Raw genomic sequence first — 20,817 nt, 5'->3', positions numbered from 1 at the left:
TTCCGTTAATATGCTTTATCTGTTTAGAGTTGTATGTAAGATAATAGATATATATCTACTTTCATTCTTTTACATGCAGGTATCCAGTTTGACAGAAATGTTTGTTGAAGATGCTGTCTTTTCTTCAGTGTGTATTTTGGCTTCTTTGGGTCAAATATCAGGTGTCTGTAGGTATGTGAGGTTATGTGCCAATTATTCCACTGACTGTTGTGTCTGCTTTTATGCTAACCCCATGCTGGTTTTATTACTACATCTCTATAAATCAAGTTGAAATCTGCAATGGTGATATTTCCAGCACTTCTTTTATTATTTGGGATTGTTTTAGCTATTCTGGGTCTTTCATATTTTCATATAATTTTAAGGGTTTTTTTTTTCAACTTCTGAGAATTGTATAGGAATTTTGATTGGGAATGCATTAAATCTATAGATCATTTTTAGTAGAATGACTACTTTTGCAATATTAATCCTACCAATTCATAAGTATATGAGAAATTTCCATCTTCTGGTGTCTTAAAGTTTTCATTACACATGACTTTCACTTGCTTGGAGTTATATCAAGATATTTTTATAGACAACTATGAAATGCATCATTTCCCTGATTTCTTTTTCAGTATGTTTTTCATTTGCATGTAGGAAAGTTACTGATTTTGTGTATTAATTTTGCACCCTGCTACTTTGCTGAAAGATTTATCAGCTGCAGAAGTTTTCTGATAGAAGCTTTTGAGTCTTTTATGTATGAAAACATAACATGTGCAAATAAGGATGCTTGAACATTTTCCTTTCCTATTTGTATCTCCTTGATTCCCTTTCAGCTTCTTACTGTTCTGGCTAAAACTTCCAGTACTATATTGAATAGGTACAGAGAGAGGAGGCATCCTTATGTTCTTCCTGGTTTCTATTTTTAAATAAATAAGCCAAAAATAAGCATTGGAGACAAGGCCCTCTTCAACTGATGACTCTAGGAAATCTCTGTACAGAATGAAACTAGATCCCTGGCCTCTCACCCTCTACAAAAATAAATTCAACACGGATGGATCAAAGGTCTTCATGTAAGTCCAAAACTGCTAGAGAAAAACATGAATAAAGCATTTTAAGCTACACCACACTGTAAGGCACATGGACCATGCCACCAGATGGGCATGGGACTGGTGAGGTAGAGCATGCTCAAACCCCAGGAATCTCAGAGACTTGAGACAAGAGTGGAGCTGCTCCCTCCCTGCGCACATGCCTGCTCTGGATCATGTAACCACGACCCTCAGCTAAGATGACCATAGGCAGTCAGTCACAAAGCACAGCACCTAGAACACCTCTTTACATTGAGACATCTCAATAGCTTAGCCTTCAGCCAATGACTTTTCATTCCTGGAGATTCTCATGCCCTTCCCCAAAATTATATAATCTCTGATTCACCCCAAGTAAAGTGTATGCATTCATATCTACCCCAATAAAGGAACATGAACAAGCTAAGATAGGCTCAGAGAGTTGCTTTACAGGGAAGGCCTTCGCCTAAATGAGCCATACCACTAAGATTTCTGGGGAAGGCCTCTTTTCTCTAGCCCATCTGGCATTCAGCACTTTCTCCCAGAAAGACTGGGATCCTGCTCATCCCAGGCCCCACAATCCCCTTCTGGCTTGGCATACAGTGGTGCTCTGATGCCTGAAGGGAGGCTTGGCCTGTAGACCTCCATCCCAGACTTTGCTCTATCCTCCCTACCAGTGTATTGGCAGCCTGGACACAGCCAGAGGAGAGGCAGGGCACAGGACCACACCATACCTAGCGATTTACCCAAAGGACCTTAAGTCAACATGTCTCAGAGATATTTGCATAACATTATTCACTGTGGTCCTAGTCACAATAGGCAAATTATGGAAACAACATTGGCATTCATTAATAGACCAATGGCTAATAAAAATGTAGTGTAAATATACAAATGGAATTTTATTCAGTCACAGAATGAAATTATTTTGTGTGTAGGAAAACAGATGCAACTGAACGTTATCATTTAAGTAAATTGAACCAACTGAAGATTATCATTTAAGTAAATTATGTCAGATTTAGAAAGTCAAAAATCACATTTCTTTCATCTACAAATCTGAGATTCACAGATGTGGGTCCACATTCCGTCTTGCCACTGGGGTGCAGGGATGCCACTTGGGGAGGCAAAATGCACGGGTGCTTTGCTACGTTCCTTCCTTGCCACATTCGGGGCACCAGGCTTATGGTACACCCTCTCACGGGAAGTGAAACACAGCCTAAGTTGAGGAGCCCCAGTCTGGGTGAGAAACAGTGCAGTCTGGGGCCAAGGCTAGTTCTCAAACTCCTGGACACCAGGGAACTTCCAGGAGTTGAAAACACATTCCCCTACCCCTGAACCTCCCCTTTCCCTGCCTGAAAGAGGAAGGAGACAGTCCTTGCCTGTCCAAACTTATGATTCATGGTGGAAAAATGGACACATACAACTTACTCAGAGTGGGCCAGAAGCTAAATATCTTTTGCAGGAGGGAATTTCCAGGAAGGGACGCTTATTTGCTAAAACCTCGGGACCCATGTTGATACCTCATTAGCATGGAGAACTCTGGGTTCTATGCTATGGGACCAGTTTCCATGGTCCTCTTAGTGAGGTGTAATGCTCAAGTGCTTCAGGACAGGAACTGGATAGGAGCAGATTCAAATGCCTATCATTCCCAATTATGAGAATTGCTGGGGTTCCTTAATCTGCTTGACCTTATCAGTTTTTCTGTCTGGTGACACAGTTCCACTTGCCCCACAGATAGATAAAAAAAATACATGTACACACACACACACACACACACACACACACACACACACACACACACACATATATATATATATATAATAAAATTATAAGTGAAACTGTCAAAGGGAGGGAAGGGAACTAATAAGAGAAAGTAGAGATGGGGAAATAGTTGAAGAAGTGTAGTTTAAGTACAATATACATTTGATTTTTCAAAAGTCATGAATAATATGTACTTTCATCTATGTTTTTCCAAAAAAGTAGTGCCTAATGTAGCATAGGCATCATGTGGTAGAAGAAAGGTCAGGTTATGAGCAATGTTCTTTAAGGAGATTGGCAAAATACGAGCTACAGCCACTGGATAGTCTCCTACCTTGTTCCTGGAGGTTTATCTTTGTTTGTTTGTTTGTTTTCTTTGTTTCATGGTTTTCATGTATACTCTTTGGGAAATTTGGGGGATAGAGGGGAAGCTGACAATTCTCTTATGTTAGAGAAGATTGCAGAATTGGCTAAGCCCCTTGGAGAGTTTGCAAAGAGAGGTGAAGTGCTTAGGAAGCAAAAATGGTGCAAATGAATGGTATTGATATAGAAAGTTTGGTTGATACAGGAGCTGATGTTAGTATACTTTCCTAAAAGTCATGGATCCAGATTGGCCACTTCAGAAGATTGACACACAGTTTATAGAAATTGGTAAATTATCAGGAATAAGACAAAGTGTCAGATGTATTACCTGTGTGGGACCAGAAGGGCAAACAGGGAAATTGAAACCTTATGTGGTTGAAATATCCATAAACTTATGATGGGAAAAAGATATTTTACAACAATGTGGTACACAAATTAATATTCTTGCAATTCTGAGGACAACAAATAAGGCAATGAAGTATGATATGGTAAATACTCCTGGGGGAAGGTATTGATATGGGTGATCGAGAAAAATCACAAGCTGTGCCCATGATCCAAAATCAGGGCATCACAGAGAACAAATTTCCAAATTTATAAAAGGAGCCATTGCTGACATACCAACAGCCTTGCCCCAGAAATGGTTATCAAACCGACCTGTATGGCAAGAGCAGTGGTCCATTACAAAAGAAAAATTTCAGACTTGAACAACTGGTACAGAAGCAACTAGAGGCTCAACATACAGAAGTGTCTACCAGCCCATGTTTGTTGTAAAAAAGAAATCAAGAAAATAAAGGATGATGACACATTTAAGAGCAGTTAATAAGGTAATTCAACCAATGGGTCCTTTACAGCCTGGACTTCCTTTACCATCTTTGTTGCCAAGATTATAACCAAGATTATAATAATAATTGACTTGAAAGATTGCTTTTCACAATACCATTGCATAAGCAGGATAGGGAAAAGTTTGTTTTCCCAGTACCTGCTTTAAATAATAATTATCCACTAAAGAGATACCACTGGAAGATGCTTTCCACAGGGAATGTTAAATAGTCAGTATTCTATGCAACAACCATTAGAAATAATTCATAAGCAATTCCTTCAATCTATCATTTATCATTATATGGATGACATTCTGTTGGCTGATTCTGACAATGATGTTTTAAAGAATATGTTTAAAGTAACACAAAGAATTCTGCCAATCTAGGGGTTACAGATTGCTTCAGAAAAAAAATGCAAAGAGGAGATTCACTTAGTTATTTGGGTTATAAAAACCAATCAACAAAAAATTCAAGCACAAAAGGTACAGATCTTTTGCAAACACTTAATGATTTTCAAAAATTAATCAGAGATATTAACAGGCTGAGGTCTACAATTAGATTAGCACAAAGAGTTAAGTAATTTGTTTCAAACATTGCATGGAGATTCAAATTTGAACAGTCTAAGATGTCTAACAGCTGAAGCAGAAAAAGAGTTAATTCTTGTAGAACAAAGACTACAAGATGCATATGTGGATCAAATTGATCCTAAATGTGCTTATAATTTGGTCATTTTGCCTTCAATTCATTCTTCTACTGGGCTCATTATGCAAAGAGAAGATAATATTATGGGATGGATTTTCTTAGCTCATAAAGTAAAATATTGAAGACACATATAGAAAAGATTTCTGAGTTAATTATAAAAGGTAGAATAAGATTATGTCAACTGTCAGGAACAGATCTGGCTGAAATTGTAGTACATCTTACATATGCTGATATTATGTCACTGTGGGTGATCAATGAAAACTGGCAAAGAGCTCATAGTAATTACTTGGGCAAAATTAATAACAAATATCCAAAAAGGCAAACGTATACAGTTTATAAAATGAACTAATTGGGTTCTTCCATATATCCTAAAGAGAACACCAATTTCAGAGTTCTATACTATGCAACCAACATTCTATACTGATGCACACAAGATGGGGATGGTTATAAATGAGGCCAAATAAGCAAAATGCTCTAAAGTCCACATACCTCAGTTCAAAAGTCAGATTACATGCAGTCTTTATGGTATTGTTAGATTATCCTTAATCTCTTAACGTGATCACTGATTCTTTATATGAGTTGTTTTCCTTATAGATACTATTGAAATTCAGTTGCCCATTTGTTGACTAAGAGTTTTATTTTCTTTGTGTTTAATTTTTGACATTTTTTTTTTAATTCTGGATATGAGCACTCTGAGTAAAGAGTTTATAGTCTCCTGTGCTCTGAGCTGTCTGTTCTGCTGATTGCTTTCTTTGATGAACAGGATTTTTTTTTTCCATGTAGTCTCATATATTGATACTTGGGGTTAATTCTTTTTACAAGCTTTCATTGTCTTGAAGGGTAGCCTCTGTCTTTCCTTTTAGAAGTTTGTTTTAGGTCTGAAGTCTTTGATTTTGAATATATTTTTGTACAAAGTGAAATATATAAATCTAATTTCATATTTTTTTATGTAGAAAACGTTTTTGATAAACATTTGTTATGTAGCCTTTTTTCCAATATGTTTTTGCCCTTCTTTGTTAAAACTTAAGTAGCCAAAGCTTTGTCATTTTATTTCTAGGTCCCTATTATATTCCATGGAACTTCCTGTCTATTTTTATGCCAGTACCAAGCAGGCTTTGTCACTATAGCTCTATAGTATAATTTGAGGTCATGTGTAGTAATACCTAAGCAGTGTTCTTACTCCATAGAATTGTCTTAGCTATTCCTGATCTCTTGTGGTTCCATGTAAAATTTTGTACTGTCACATTCTAAGCCTATGAAATATGACACTGGAATCTGATGGGTACCTCATTAACTCTGTAGATTGTTTTGGGTACTATAGCCATCTCACAATATTAATTCTGACAATCCAGGAATGTATGGTGTCTTTCTATCTCATATCCTCTGTAATCTTCCTTTTCATTATGTTGAAGTTTTGATTATGGAGGTCTTGTACTTCTTTGGTGGAATTTTCTGTGTACATCTCTCAAGTCTAGTTCATCCATACTATATTTTATCTCTGAAGAATTTTTATTATTTGGTTTTAGTTTAGGAAGCCTATTTAAATATGAGAGTGGAGTTTTAAATTTTCCCATTGTTATGTGTCAAGACCTATGTGGTTTTCTGTCTTTTGGTGTTAGTTTTATGAAATTGAATTTTGATGCATAAAGGTTTACAACCATTAAATCTTCTTAATGAATTTATTTTTTATGAATGCATAATTTCCATTTTTATCTCTTCTACTTAGTTTCAACATAATGTTTAGTTTGTTGATATAAGGATAGCTATCCCTGATTCTGTTCATTTTCCATTTGCCTGGTAGCTTGCTCTCAATTTTTAGACATTAACTTTCGGGTTATCTTTGGAGGCTAAATGTGTTTCTTGGAAACAGCATAGAGTTGGTTTTTATTTTTCAAGAGTCTATTACTTTGTATCATTGTAGTGGGTGAGTTGACACTATTTATGTTTAAAGTTATTATAGGAGAGGATTGGTTATTTTCTACAAATTCTTTAGGTAATGTTCTAATAGATTATTAGTATTCCTTTTTCTTGTCTCATATTAATTTTAAGATTTTGCTAAGTTGCTGTGCTGAACATGGTTCTTTATTTTCCAAATGTGGTTTGTTTATCTGTAGCTTTGATAAAATATGCCCTATCATGTATTCATCTTCCTCTCTGTAATGTATTCTACTAAGGACTTTCTGTAGTGTTGACTTGATTCTCAACAATGGCCTTAATTTGTGTTGTCTTAAAATATCCGTGATGGCTAACTTTCTGTTTAAAATTACTTTCCTTAGGAAAACTATAAAGCAAAAATGAACTTCCAAATGTTTAGGGCTGTTAAGAGTTAATATTGTAATTGCCTGGTTCTTGTGCAACTTTAACAAAACTGCTGCTTCTGCTTCTGTAAACAAAAGCTTGCTTTGCACAAGGTAACCTTTCTACTTGCATGTAGGCAGAATATAACAGTATTCTCTGCCTTTAAAAGCTCATGACAAGGTGCCTGTGTGCTGCATTCTGGAATCCCAAGTCCCAGGGATTCACATCAGCTTATGAATAAAAGCCTCTTCTTTGTTAAAATTTATCAATAGACTGACAAATCTTGGGAAAACCTTTGGTAATTTAAATAGGAATGGCCCCCATAGACTCATGGGTTTGAATGCTTGGTTCATAAGGAGTGATACTATTAAGAGGTGTGGCCTTTTGGAGGAGGTATAGCTTTATTGGAGGAAGTATGTCACCACAGGGATGGACTTTGAGGTCTCCGAAGCTTAAACCAATTCCTTTCTTGCTGCATGCTGATTCAGTTATAGAACTCTCAGCTCCTTCACCAGTACCATGTCTGCTGTCACGCTGACATGTTACCCACTGTCTTAGTTAGGGTTTCATTGCTATGAAGAGACACCATGACCAAGGCAACTCACAGGAAAAGTTAAAAAATGATCGGCTTGTTCCCGCACTATGCCTAGCACTGGCAGGCCACATGGCCCCAGCCAGATGTTCCCAAATCACAGGCCCTCTGGCCTGGCCAGCCCTACCCCACCAGATGTTGGCATGTTCGTTGCCTCTACAGCCCTAAGCCTAGCCCCAAGACCAACTCTGCTGCCTCCATGGTGGTGCTAGGCCTAACCCCATGCAATTACCACCAACCTTACAGTTAGATATCACAATACCCAGTAACCTGGTAAAATCAAAACTCTTAAGCTTATAGTTAATCAGTCAGATTTATATATCAATAAATTCTCAATACACAAGATGCCCACACAATTTAGTCAAGTTTCCCCAATTATTCTAACCCTGTAAGATATTCATAACTACCTGTGGCTACTTAAACCCATGCTGTTCCTGATTCATCCTGTTTGTCTTTCAACTTGATTCTCCTCCCTCTCTCCCTGCATCCCTCTCTTTGAAACTCTTAACTCCTCCTCCCTTTTCCCTGTACAATCACAGGCCTTCTGCTGCACTAATATTTAAATAGATTGGACAGGGAAAATCTTGCCACGCATATAAAAGAGAACATTTAATTAGGGCTGACTTACAGTTTCAGAGGTTCAATCCACTATGATCTTTGCAGGAAGTATGGCAGAATGCAGGCAAACTTGGTGCTGGAGAAGCAGAGAGTTCTACATTTTGAACTGAAGGCAGCAGAAGGGGACTGGCTAACACTGGGGGCAGCTTGAGCAAAGGAAACCTCAAAGCCTGCCCCCACAATGACACACTTCCTCCAACAAGGATATTCCTCCTAATAGTGGCACTGCCTGTGGGCCAAGCATTCGAACACCCGAGTTTATGACGGCCAAAACTATTCAAACCACCACACCCACCATAACAATAATGTACTAAACTTCTGAACTGTAAGACAGCCCCAATTAAATATTTTCCTTTATAAGAATTGTCATGGTCATGGTGTCTCTTCATAGAAAAAAAAAAATCCTAACTAACTAAACCCCAACAGATAACATTTGGGTGCTCATCCAGATCCACCTTCTTTTTCTGGTTGACCTCAAGACCCTTGCTCCTGGAGTACTGGGAGCAGAGAAATCATAGAGATCCAGCATTTGAAGGGAGCCATTGGCAGGTTCTCAATATCTCAATTGTGAGAAAAGAAGCATCAGAAAACCTCTAGAAGTATAGGTAAGGGTCCTTTTCTTTGTCTACATTTGTAGGACTCATGGAAAAGCTAGACACATCATTAATTCTCAAGTGGGAGGGACCAAAAACAGGGATGCTGCTTGCCCTTTTCCTCTGTGGATAGTGAGGGCTCAAAAAAATCTTATCTGTAAGCTTTATTTGTTCTCAGTTTACTCTGGTCAGTTTTACAGGAATTCGGGATTCTGTTAGGTATGGATAATATTAAAATGTTGTTTTATGCTGTTCTACTTGAATAAAAAACTGGTCCTGGGGTTGGGTTATGACTGTCTCTCCTCTAGACCCTAACATGCCTATTTAAAAGTTTTCTCCAAAATCTCTGTTCTGTGTTGGTTAGGCCACCTGACTATGTGACAGAGAGAAGAGAGACAGAGACAGACACAGAGAGGCAGAGAGAAAAGACCATTCCTAATTAGAATTATTGCTGGTCATTTTGTACTCTTTTGGTTTCATTTAATTCTCTAAAGCTTTTGCTATGAACCTTTGCTATGAGATCAAGTATGAACCTTATCCCAAGATTTGTAAGACTCTATCGAAATGTGTTTGGTCTGATAGTGGGAAGAAGCAGTACTACTATGCAGGGACTACAAATTTTTCCTAGAGTAATAGACAATGATTATGAAGGTGAGATTAAGGTAATGGCACAGGCAATTCAGAATATAGTCACCATTCCTACAGGAAAGAGGATAGCTCAACTATTGTTACTTCCATTGTACCCTACTAATCACAAATATAAGAATCCAAAAAGAGGAGATCAAGGCTTTGGTTCCTCTGATGAATAGTGGGTACAACCTATAATTAAACAAAAACCTATGATGACACTATGGCTAGATGGAAAGGCATTCCAAGGCTTAGTTGACACAGGAGCTGATGTGACTATCCTAAAACAAAGCGATTGGCCTGTCACCTGGCCTCTGACCCCAACCTTAACCAATCTAAGGGGTATTGGCCAAAGTCAAAATCCACAACAAAGCTCCAAGGTGTTGATGTGGAAAGATAAAGAAGGAAATACAGGAAATATACAACCCTATGTCATCCAAGGCCTTCCTATTAATCTATGGGGCAGAGATCTGTTATCCCATTTGGGATTGATTATGTGCAGCCCTAATGAAGTAATCACGACTCAAATGATAAACTCTGGATTTTCCCCCAGGGAAAGGATTAGGAAAAATTGAAAAAGGGATTATCTAACTTGGATCAAGCCATAAAGGCTCATGAGTTCCATCACCTTAATTCTAAAACTTTAAAAATTATGTTTAAAATTACCAGAGAACAAGCTAGACAAATTGTTAAACAATGTCAATCATGTGTTAAACTTTTACCAGTTCCTCATTTGGGCGTAAATCCAAAGGGACTGATACCAAACAGTCTCTGGCAAATGGATGTTACTCATTATAATAAGTTTGGCAATCAAAAATATATACATGTATGTGTAGATACATACAGTGATTTCATTTATGCAACATTACAATCTGGAGAAACAAGCAAGCATGTGATCACTCATATGCTTGCTGCAATTGCTGTATTGGGTGTGCCTAAACAGATAAAGACTGACAATGGCCCAGGTTATACAAACTCCAGTTTCTGTCAATTCTGTGAAAATTTGGGAATACTACATAAAACGGGTATTACATATAGTCCACAGGGCCAAGGTATGGTAGAAAGGGCACATCAAACCATTAAATGTCAATTGGAAAAACTTAAAAAGGGGGAATGGTACGCTACCAAGGGATCCCCCAGAAATATCCTTCATCACATGCTCTTTATTTTAAATTTTTTAACTTTAGATTGTGAAGGAAAATCCGCTGCAGATAGATTCTGGCATCCTGATACCAAAAAGAATTTTTGCAACAGTCCTCTGGAAAAACCCATTAACTGGAACCTGGAATGGGCCAGATCCAGTGCTTATCTGGGGAAGAGGTTCTGTCTGCATATATTCCCAAACTGCAGATGCTGCACGCTGGCTGCCAGAGAGACTGATTAAACAAATAGACAACAATAACAAATCCAGGGAGGAGAAACGCCCTGAGAAGCATATTTTTTTGCAGGAAACATCAAACTGGAACAGATGAACCAGCAAACCTGACTTGGGAAGTCCCCAATGTGGAAGGAGACATCACCACCCATACCTCCAGGGTGGCTCTATTGGACTCTTGGTTCCCCAACTTATGATTCAGAAGGGAACATTGTTTAGACTCAGGAGAAAGTCCACTACCACAGTTACTATAGTTGGTTTTGGGTTTGAGATTGACTAGAGCAGGAACAGGGATTTCCTTACTTGTTTTGTTAAGATCAAAGCTATGATCAGTTCTGTATTTCTATAGATTTAGATTCTGCTATAACACATTTGTAAGCAAATAGAAGAGACTTATACTTTTTACTCCTCAGACAGAGAGAGCTATGTGTTGCCCTTTTAAAAGAGTGTTGCTGTTATACTAACTATTCAGGCATTCTTAAGTCTCTTGTCTCTCAGGTCCATGCTGTTCAACAAACTGCTGACTTTTGTATGACAACAGATAGACGCTATTCAAATGAAACCCATTCAGGTCCGTTATTACAGGCTGGAAGTAGGGGATTGTAAAACCTCTGTCATCAAGACTAATGAGGTATATCCCCTAACTTACATGCTAAGCTGGGTAGTCAAAGACGGGTAAGAGAACACTTCAAGACCCTTGCCCCTAAAAAGGGAGGCCTCACCATCCTAAGACAGGAGCTCAACCAATGGCTGTTGAGTATCCAAAGACGGGAAAGGGAGGCTGGGGACATTTGTTCCAACCTAAGACAGTCACAGTTTCCGTAAGTTTTCCCAGCCTTCCCTTTTGAAAAAAATTTTAAAAGGGGGACCTGTGGGGAGCTGACAGAAGGCAGCTAGCATCCTTGCAGCCAATCTTGAGCCATATACCCTGACAAGAGACTTCATTACATCAGCCTGCAACAGCTGAGCACACTCTGATAGCATCTTGTTTTAGATACCCAGGATTTTCCCTTGGGTGTGTGAGACTTAAAGGTGTGTGACTTAAGGGCATGATTTAGAGATCAGATTTAGAGACAAGGCCTAAGGGCATGACTTAAAGGCGTGGCTTAGAAGTGAAACATATAAAAGGCGAGAGGCAGACAGAAGAAAGCAACAGATTATTAGGCACTTGGAAGTACAACTTGGAACTAGGAATTAGGTTAGAGAGTACAACTTGGAGTACAACTTGGAGTAGGAATTAGGCATTGAGGAAGAAGACACTTGAACTAGAGAACTTGAAAGAAGGATTATTAGGTATTAGGCACTTGGCACTTGGAGGAAGAACTAGTTAGTAGACAATAGGCACTTAGCACTTGGAAGAAAGAACTTGGAACTTGGAGGCACTAGGGACTAGGAACTAGGGACTAGAAACTCAAAACTTGGGACTTGGAGAGAAGAAGAGAGAATGAAGAATAAACGGGATTGAATCACACTCTGTCTGGTCTCCATTTCTAGAGTCCTCACTCTCTCTCTTGCTGAACCCCAACCCACAGACTGGAGCAGCTTGGGGCAGTGCAGGCTCTAACAACTTAGCCCACAAGGCTTTGGCAGTGTGGGTTCCAATATTGACAGAGTGATCCGAGACATTGTGGCCCCCAAACATGGGGCAGCTCGGGCCACAACAGTGTAAACTTCCTGTACCTCAGGGTTTGTAAGTTTACTGGGTATGGTTTAAGATCTGTAAAATCTATAATAAAAGTTAACTTAAAACTTATAGTAAGAGAATTGATAGTTGAAAGTCTACACATAGGTGGTCTTAGTTCCTATAGAGCTTTGTATGTGTTACTTGGACTCAATTCATGTTTTAAAGAAATAGATACTTTTAAGTAGCAGTGTCACTCCTAGATATTTTGGACTGGGATGAATTATTGTATGGTGATTCATGTCCTGATAATAAGACTAACAGATGAAGACAAAATAATTTAAAAAAAAAAACAAGGTTTAAGAATATTAATTGAGAAATAACACTAAAGGCTATGATCATTAAAAATATAATAGTTTTTAATTCCTCAATAAAGGCAACACACATGAGATTTCATTTCCCATGTTCAATAATTCCTTGCTCTTTTTTAGAAATGACTAAGTAACAGGTCTTCTGAATGTCAGCTGTATTTCAGAATGTCATGGATTTAACGAAAATGTTTGTCCTTGATTTTCTCAAAATTCATTGAACCTGTAATTGTCAGTGGTTTGATAATATGCAAAGAATCTTCTAGTAATTTTGCCCATTCTCGTTTCACTTGAAATACAGGGCTACAGCCAAACAGATACCTGAACTAATAGAAAACACCAGCTCAGGACCCAGAGAACTAGGCCCGAGAAATCCAATTAAAACATTCAAGACAGAAAACACTGCCAGAAGCAGAACCATGTAGAAAAGCTCCAGAAAGGAAGCTATCCCAAAGATAATCTGCTCAAAACACCTCCTGGTAAAGGGCTATTTGCCTGTGGCCAGGTTTTGATGCTAATATCCCTAGTTGGATTTTCTGATTAAAAATATGACCTTTTTTGGTCAAGCTTCAAAAATGGCATATATAGCATGATCATATTAGCCCTTTTTGTCCTGGGAATACTTTTATTCCTGCCCATTGTGTTAAAGCTTGTCATTAACAACATCAGCATATTGGCAGCTAAAGTACATGGCTTGAACCTGAAAATGGACAGAGTGATTAAACTAACAGGCTAGCAAGCCAAGGATGAGTAAGATTCTGCACAGAGCCTTACCAACCTGAGACAGAAGTGCATTGCTTTGGATAATGCATATTCCATGATGGGTAAGGAAGGCATTCTTGTCAGAACAACCTAAGACAGGCTCAGTCTTGTTAATGAAATAAAAAAATGGGGAGAGGTGGAGAACCTTTGAGGCTGCTTAGCAAGAATCTGACATGGGCCAAGGACAAGGAAATGGGCTGCTTGACAGAAATATGACATTGGCCAAGGACAAGGAAGTGGGCTTCAGGCAGGAATCTGACATTAGGCTGGAACAAAGAAGTAAATTCAGACAGGAATCTAAATTTTAGGCTAGAACAAGGAAGTGGGCTTCAGACATGAAAATGACTTTGGGCTAGGACAGTTACCTGTCAGATACTTTGGTCATCCTGATAAGCCCTTAAAAACAGTGATCATGGGAGTGTTCATGGAATTGTGTTTAATGCCTTGCTTGTTCTTTGACTATTTGTGTTTATTGTCTTGCTTGTTTCTTGACTATTTGCATCTATTGTATTACTAGTTCCTCAACCTATAACTGACCTTAATACATGCATGTGATTAAAACAGTATAAAAGCAAAAAAGAAGAGGGGAGATGGGATAGGGGGTTCTAGGGAGGGGAAATGGGAAAAGAGGATGACAACTGAAATGTAAATAAATAAAATATTCAATAAAAAAGGAAAAAAATATGACCTTAAAAAAAACAGAGGTTTGATGCTATGAGATAAGATCTTACCAGGATTTGAGACAGTCTAAGATGGCAGAGAACTATACTATTCTAGATAAAGACTAACAGAGGCTCAAGAGACAGTGTAAGCTAGGATGAAAAGGGATAAAGGAAAATTTAAATATATGTAAAGAGATGAGAAGCTAAGGAGTTGGGGCCACAGAGATAAGCAATCAAAACTGAGATATTTCTATCTTGTGATATGGTAAGACAATGACCTAAGAAATTTGGCTAGAGCCCATGGAATGTCTCTCCGTACACATGACAGCATTAACTCTCTGATTACTACTACATAGGGCAGCATCAGCCTTTGGCAGCCAGTCACAAAAGATCTGAGAGAATTTCCTCTGGGTAAGGAACTTGAAACATTGGCCTATTTTGGTGAGAAAATGAGAAGCAGTCAATTCTTCAGTGTTCTGCTTCTCCACAGTCTTGGTGGGATACTGCAGGGCCATGGGTCATGTGTGACTCCTGGGGACTGAAGTCACTCTACCCCCATGGAGATTGCTGAAGAGGATCCTGTGGTAATTGTCCAGGTAGCTGGTAAATCTTTTTTTGTTTTATTGATAAAAGCTATTTGGTTTATACTTCCTGCTCAAATTTATCCTTCTCAGATGTTTGATAGTGTTGATGGCTAAAAGGGGGAAATGTTACAGGATATTTGATCACAGTGTGAACCCAGACTGTGTTGTTTACTGGAAATACCTGTTTCTGTTTGTGGTGTGGCTCAGCCTTAGCACACACTTTTAATCCCTCTGGCTGGAATACAGATGTGACCTTGGTACACAAAGGTACTAAGGTACTTTAATCCAAAACAACGACAGTAAATGTAGTTTGTAGAAGGAAGCATTCATGTTTGAAAGTAATATCTAATTGAATGGCAGACAAAATGACAAATCAGAGAAGGATTTGGCAGAATAGGATATGCCTAGCCCTCTCAAGAGCAGAGAGAAAAGAGAGGCCACTTAAAAGAGAGCAACATGGAGAGATGGGGCAGTTTTACTGGAAGCATTTTACAGAAATAAGTTAAAGAAAGAACAAACTAGACACAGGTGAAAACAGAATGAGCCAGAGAATGAGGAGCCAGAAAGGTAGAATATATTGCCAAAGTTAGTATGAGGCCAAGCAGAGCAATTCAGTCAGAGAGGCCAAGAGAAGTCAGATTGAATCAGTCAGCTTGGAGAGGAGTTTAAGCCAGAAAAGCTGTGTTGACCAGCCAACCAGATTTCAGAAAGCACTACAAAAGGTGAGTTTATTCAGCAGTAAGTCTCAGAAGCTGAAACATTCTAGGCCTGGATTAAATTATATGGAGGATAGAAGGATTAGGCCTAGGTTAGCAGACAGGGGTTGTAAGCATCAGAGACAATGATTACATCAGGAAAACAAAAATTATGTATATACTATAGCTTTATCAGTTTAGCATCAGCTGGCTTGTCAATGCATTCTCATGCATGAAAATCAGGCCTTTCTTTTTATACAGCTATTAGGTCTCCTGGTACAAAAGACAAACTCACAAAACAGGCTTCAATGTAACTTTTTACTATTCCTTTATTTTAAAGAACTTCCTTTTCTATGCTCTGGTATCTCATAGTATCATAGTATCATGGTATCTCATAGTAAATGACTGAATAGGAAAAGGAGAAAGGTTTGAGGTTTATGCAAGTTATAAGGGTCTGAGAAAAATAAAAATAAAACTTAAAGACAATATATGATATTAAGATTCCAAAGGTTAAGAGTTTTATCATGTTAATGAATAGAGTTCTTGTTGGGAGCCAACTTTAATCAGAAAGCGGCTAGAAAGCAACTATCAACTTTGCAGCCATCTGGAACCATATACCCTGATAGAGACTTGTTTTTCAACAGCCTACAACAGCTGAAGCACACTCTGATAAACATCTTGTTTATTCCACTTAGCTTGTTTTGCTGTTTAGTGACCCCAGCTGCATGGTGCATGTGGTAAAATGTTTTCACCTGTGTTCTCCCGCTTGTGCTTATAAATACCCAGGATTTCCTTGTATAGGTGGTGGTGGTCAGTAGGAGGTGTGAATATAGTATGGTGGAGACAGTAAAGGAGACTTGACCACACACCCTGTCTTGTCTCCATTCTTCGAGTCTCTTGCCCCTCCATCCCCACTCTCTCTCTTGACCAGAGCACTTAGCCCCAAAGTGTGGGGCAGTGTGGACAGCAACATAGTAGTCCCAAAGTGTGGGGCGGTGCAGTTCTCAACAAGTTCTGATATGCTATTAATTCCCTTTGCTTTTTACATTTTCTTTGTTTTTTTCCAAAACATAGACTAAAAAGTGATTCTCATCGTTCTAAAAATATCATATATAAATGAAAATGTGTTAATCATTTTGGGAGCCAAAGCTTTTACTATGACTCAAAGGTATGGGTCTACTGCTTTTCTACAGTGTGGATTTCCGTACAGATTACAAACAGTGGTAATGCTAATGTATCTAGAACTTCTGTCTCTTTTTGTAAACTTTAAATTCATGTAAGCTTCAGGAAGTTGTGGCTTGAATTCACTTTTCATAAATACTTCTGTCCATCAACAGCAAAAGCTTCCTCACCTACTGCTTATTCCAGAGGGAGAAGATCTAAATGTAACATTTTCCTTTAAGTTCTTGAGTTTTAACGTCTGTCCCTAGTCTATATTTGCTCCAAGAGATTTCCACTTGCCTTGTACACACCATCCATGAATCAGCTGCAAATGACAAAGCGCTCCAGACAGCTGCAAGCCATGGACTTGCTGAAAGCTGATGTAAACCAGACCAGCCAATGATTGTTCCCTATCTCTTCAGCTGGGCCAGCAAACAAGATGCTTCTGATGAGTGCCCCCACTGCCTGAACCCTTGGCCTTTTGTTAGCATCCAGCCTTTGTAGTCCCTAATATCAGCTCAGAAGCAGCTACAGAACAAAGTATATCACAACTTATCCTTGACAAAAGGCTGAAATAGTAGGTCTAAAGGAAACTTGGACCCCTCCCCAAAAGGGACCACACCTTGTCATCCTGATTACCCAGACTGCTATCAAGGTGAACTGTATTCACACCTAGATACATTACTCCCAAGTCAAGCACTTCATGGGAAAACAAGCTAGCTGTAGAAAATGGACCATCACCAAGACCTGAAAAGATCCACTAAAGACTAATGTGAGTGGTAGACTCATAATTTTATTTTGTCTGACTATGTTCTTTCCTGTTTCTAGATTTGGCTAGATTTCCTTTTTTTTTTTTTTTTTTTTTTTTTTCCGAGACAGGGTTTCTTTGTGTAGCCCTGGCTGTCCTGGAACTCACTCTGTAGACCAGGCTGGCCTCGAACTCAGAAATCTGCCTGCCTCTGCCTCCGAAGTGCTGGGATTAAAGGCATGTGCCACCACTACCCAGCTAGATTTCCTCTTTAAGAGCAAATGCAAACTTGCCATAATTGTCTCACAGCTCCCAACCACCACTTGGTCAGGTGGACATTTCTTCCATCACTTCTTGGAAGGAACTGATTGGTTTGCAAGCGCTGACAGGTAGTAAGTACCCTTGCTTGTCTATTTAGCAGTTGTATCAAACGCTGAAATTCTGTTTCTTGGCATCCTTGTTCCCCTGGATGTCTATTTATGATGATCCAATGATGATCCAATAGGGAGAAAAAACTTGTATGCATGGACACAGGCTCTTCCAGACTCTATGTTCAGGGGAGAAATGTAACATTTCCATCCTTATGCCCTTCATAATAAGCTTAGGGTTAGTAACAGCAGGAACCAGTCTTGAGGCCACTGGTATACTAATGGCTAACATTAACTTCAAAACCCTAGGATGCCAAATAGCCCAGGATCTGTTTATATTAGAAAAAAAAAAATCTATTGCCAAACTGGGGCTGGAACTTGGCCCCCTCATTCAAATAAATATTCACCAGCTTTCTGTTGTTGATAGTTGCTGTCACCGCTTCCATTTTTCTTTGATTCCTTTCCACAGATTGGAAGCTTAGCCTGGCAGAGCCTTGCCCTGAGGTCACCACTCCCTTTATTCCATTTAGCATTAGGCTTTTCTTTAAATGTTCACCTCCTTGAGCAAAGGACTTCTCTCCATCGTGCTTCCTGATTTCTCCTCCGACTGTACATTTTGTAGTATTCCTTGCTCCACGTGTTCCTTTTCATTGTACATCTGTATAGGAGTAACTAAGGGCCAACAACAGAGTCAATACACGGCTGTCTTGAAACCTCTGCTGCCAGTGTCCTGAATCCAAACTGAATCTTCAATTTAGCCTCAGGCAGGTATTTTGGACGAGGACAGAATGCGGTCACATTCTTCACCAAAATCACACCAGTCTCTAGGCCGCTTACTGATATCCTTCTCCTTCAAAATTTCTTGAGCTCTGCTGTTATAATTTACATCGCTTTTTTGAGAACCTCTATAAAGGTCTGAAACCTTGGGAAACTAACCAAAAAGAGCCCTGTCTCTAAAATCCAAAAAGAGAGAACTGTGGAATCGCAAGAGTAAATCAACGTCAAGAGCAAGTCAACATCAAGACAGAACGGTTGCATAAGCTTCATTCGTTAGTCGTAAGAGCTTGCTCACACGTGAAATGGTTTGAAAACCGGAGTGTCTTGCCTCAAAGAAATTCTCAAATGTGGAGGAAGAAAATCCTTGTAAATTGCAAATTCTATGAATACCTCAAAGTCAAGTCATTCCACAAGCAAAATCATAAAAATAGCCCCTTCAAAAAATTTAAAATAATTAAAAGAACCACCCTTGTGTGTGGGTGCATGTGTGAACAAACATATGTTTGTAACAGTTTGCTCGCCCTTCTTTGTGCCTGTAGAGGCCACAGGTCCACAGGTGTCTTTTTTCTTTATTATTGTCCCTTTTTTTTTTTTCCAAGACAGAGTCTCTCACTGAACTTGAAGGTCATTGTTTCGACTCTGCCATTAACCTGCGGGCTTCTGCAAGTCTCTGCCAACACCATCTCCGTCAAAGCTGAAATTACATCTATGTGTGTCATCATACCTGATTTTTGCATGTATTCTCTAAGTTCAAGTTCAGGTCTTCATGCTCCCAGGACTGAGCCAGCTCTGCAAAAATGTAGCTCCCACATACTTTTAAATATTTATTTACATTTGGTGTAAATTTCTATGTATGAGTGTTTGCATGCATGTCTGTGCACCAGCACCATGTGCATACCTGGTTCACAAGGAGGCCAGAAGCGAGCATCAGATCCCCTGTCACTAGATTTACAGATGGTTATGAGCTGCCATTTGAGATATTTCAGCGAGAGAGATACAACAGACTTAGAGCCATAGGGGAGACCTTCCAAAGTGTAGGCTGAAAAAGAAAGCAGCCCACAGAAGGGCAGAAGTGTCTTGGGCAGCAAGACCAATGGGCTCACAGAAGGTAACCAGGCAACTAAGCTGAGGGCAGATTTAGAGGTGTTGAGCTAGGAGTAAAGATAAGGACGTGCTAGCCACAGAAGGCTTAGAAGATTCCAGCCACTAAGCCAATAAGACAGGTTAAAAATGAATGTGTGTGTGTGTGTGTGTGTGTGTGTGTGTGTGTGTGTTTTATCTGCAGATCTGAGATAGCTCCTGGGCACCTGCATCCCTGTGACTTGCCAGGAGCTCAAAGCTGTGTAGCCAAAATTACACACTACAACAGCCAGCCCCCATTTGACCCATGAAACTATCTTCTATATGCTCTGGGTCTTAGGGTTCCTGACAACCTAGAGGAAGGGAACCCTCCCTCAGAGAGAGATTCCCCAATGCCTCTGTCAATGCACACAAATGAGTGTCTCTATAGAGACCCCAGCTTCCCTAGGTCACATGTAAGAAGGAAACAGTGAGCTTCTACAGAGCTGCCTGCTCCTCACACCTAAAGAAAGGATGCGTAGTTAGGATCCATTTAGAGCCCATTAGGAAAATCAGGCCCAAGGATCAGACCTTGAAGAAACCTGTTCTACAGCTTCTTGGAGGCCAGGTAGTTGCCAAGGGGCCCAGGTAGGTAGGCTGATCCATCTGGTAGATTGTAGGGCTGGGGCCCTGGGAGTTGCCTCTCATCTCAAGTTGGCTTTGACATTCCTCCCTTCACCTTACTGCTGGGAAAATTGAAGTCCTCTGATTAGTTTTATTTGTCTGGTTTTGTTTTGTTTTGTTTTGTTTTGTTTTTTTTTTTTTTTTTTTTTAGAGATGGGAGTTTCACTATGTAGCCCAGGCTTCTCTTAGACTTGCAGCTTTGTAATGAGCTGGCACTACAGAGTTTTGGGCTCCTATCAAATGCTGAGAATGTGAAATAGCAACACATAAGATTTCCATTGTTTTTATAACAGGCGTGTATTTACTATCACTGTTCATTAGTTCTCATTATAAAGCAGGTAAACTGGGGCTCAGGACATAAATCATCTGCTCAAGACATAGAAGAATCCCAGCCCCTCTCCTATAACCTCTCATGACCTTGACCCCTTTTGCCTGACCGGAGATTCTGAAGTACCACCATCTATCTATTTATTTATCTGTTGCTATTGTGTTGAGTTTGGGTACCATTATATAGCCACAGATGACCTAGAACTCTCCACGTTAACTA

The 20,817-nt window shown here is 39.3% G+C and overlaps 1 long non-coding RNA gene across 2 annotated transcripts in view; it reads right to left on the bottom strand.

Moving 5' to 3' along the window:
- The window catches only part of LOC143435359 (uncharacterized), a 43,872-nt gene extending 35,555 nt beyond the window's left edge, over nt 1-8,317 (bottom strand). For both annotated transcript variants that reach the window (XR_013105595.1, XR_013105596.1), the window contains exon 1: nt 8,197-8,317. This is a non-coding gene — a long non-coding RNA (uncharacterized LOC143435359). The remainder of the gene's footprint in view (nt 1-8,196) is intronic.
- Nucleotides 8,318-20,817: the final 12,500 nt, after the last annotated feature.

Source organism: Arvicanthis niloticus, chromosome 21 (assembly GCF_011762505.2).
Source record: "Arvicanthis niloticus isolate mArvNil1 chromosome 21, mArvNil1.pat.X, whole genome shotgun sequence".
Classification (NCBI taxonomy): domain Eukaryota; kingdom Metazoa; phylum Chordata; class Mammalia; order Rodentia; family Muridae; genus Arvicanthis; species Arvicanthis niloticus.
This window is presented reverse-complemented; position numbering and strand designations above follow the sequence as displayed.